The following is a 1,699-nucleotide window of genomic DNA, read 5'->3' as shown; positions in this document are numbered from 1 at the left end:
ACGACGGACGACTTGAATCACAACTAACAACGGACGAAAGTATGATTGGAGAAACAAAAGGAAGTAACAACTAAGATAAAGAAACGGAAGAGTAGAATGGACGAAAGAAAGAAAAAGAACGTGGTTCTTACATGGAATGAAATTTGACAAATGTAGTATTATTTCTGAACAAAGAGCATAAGAAAATGGAAAATTAATGAAATTCTTAGAAACGGTAAGAACGATTACTGTTGTACGTGGGATGAGAAAAACTAACAAATTTATTTCGAGGGTTTGAGCCCGATAGACCCCCTAAATACGCCACTGATGGTCATATATAGACCATAGTGCGATCCATTGCTGGGTGGTATGCACGACTGCAGTAAAATTGTGAGAAAATATCACCTTGTTTGAGAGAGAGAGAGAGAGAGAAAGAAAGAAAGAAAAGAATGGTCGAGTCAAAGATCCAGTTTAGAAACTTTACCAATATCTTCTTTCATCTAGTTAAATATGTATATACAGAATAACTTTAGCTATTGGTATATTATTTTTTTTTTACCTATATTAAATATGGTGGTACAGATAATCACAAAATATGCAGTCGTCCCCGGGTGGGCTCGAACCACCAACCTTTCGGTTAACAGCCGAACGCGCTAGCCGATTGCGCCACGGAGGCTTCGTGCACAGTGATTTGCAAGCGAATAGAATATTTCTCCCATTAGATCACGTGATACTGCTTATCATTCTAATGGGATGGCACACTGCAACTTACAAACAATATAATGCCAAGCGGATGTGTCTTGCTTTGATTACTTTTTAAATTAAAATAATGCAAGAAAGCAAAAAGCACATTCAACATTTAATCTTTTTCATATAGAGTATAGTAAGGATAGAATTGATAAAAATATCAGGATTATGTAAGCAGTGAGTTTCCTTATAAGTTCTTACCATGAGGGAAAAGTTTCAAGCTCCAGTGGCGCAATTGGTTAGCGCACGGTACTTATACGTCAGCACATGTGGGCTATGCCGGGGTTGTGAGTTCGAGCCTCACCTGGAGCAGTGGTTTTATTATTTTTCTTTCTGAACAAGGACTTGTTAATATAGGAATATATCAATTGACCTTTGTTATAATTCTGTTTATTTATTTATTTATTTATTATTGTGTACCTTATGTTCATAAGGTGTAGGGACTGATTCTCAACGCGCAATACAGATATCTTATAGATAAAAGTGTCTCGATCTTTTAAGCCTGGGGCTCAAGTCTAACGGTATGTTATAGTAAAACCTAACTTTATTTATCGTCTCTTCGTAAATTCCCATATCTCCCCCTCTTTCACGCTCGATTGGTCTTATCCATTATGCGATTTCACTGCAGCATTGAATCCTCAAATCTTCAATAATAATAATAATAATAATAATAATAATAATAATAATAATAATAATAATAATAATAATAATAATAATAATAATAATAATAATAATAATAATAATAATAATAATAAATAATTTATTAACTGCTCAAAATTGCTAAAAGCAAAAATACAGCATTTGGTCGTATAATTCAGCGATACAATATAAAACTATAGAATAGAATAAGAAACCTTTATGCCAAGTAAATATGAAACGAATGAAATAAATAATATTTAAACAATAAAGCCAGCGCCTATTCTTCAAATTCATTGCTAAGTTAAGACAAATAAAATATAGTTTAAAGATATAC

General features: G+C 33.0%; 2 non-coding genes across 2 annotated transcripts; one reads left to right on the top strand and one right to left on the bottom strand.

Moving 5' to 3' along the window:
* Positions 1 to 581: 581 nt before the first annotated feature.
* On the bottom strand, positions 582 to 655 carry TRNAN-GUU (transfer RNA asparagine (anticodon GUU)). The gene has a single exon. It is a non-coding gene; the product is annotated as a tRNA-Asn (tRNA).
* Positions 656 to 946: 291 nt separating this feature from the next.
* TRNAI-UAU (transfer RNA isoleucine (anticodon UAU)) lies at positions 947 to 1,038 on the top strand. The gene is given in 2 exon segments: positions 947 to 984; positions 1,003 to 1,038. It is a non-coding gene; the product is annotated as a tRNA-Ile (tRNA).
* Positions 1,039 to 1,699: the final 661 nt, after the last annotated feature.

The sequence above is a fragment of the Thermobia domestica genome, chromosome 18 (genome assembly GCF_964235325.1).
Source record: "Thermobia domestica chromosome 18, izTheDome1.hap1.1, whole genome shotgun sequence".
Classification (NCBI taxonomy): Eukaryota; Metazoa; Arthropoda; class Insecta; order Zygentoma; family Lepismatidae; genus Thermobia; species Thermobia domestica.
Note: the sequence above shows the minus strand (reverse complement) of the source record. Positions and strands in the feature narration are given on the sequence as shown.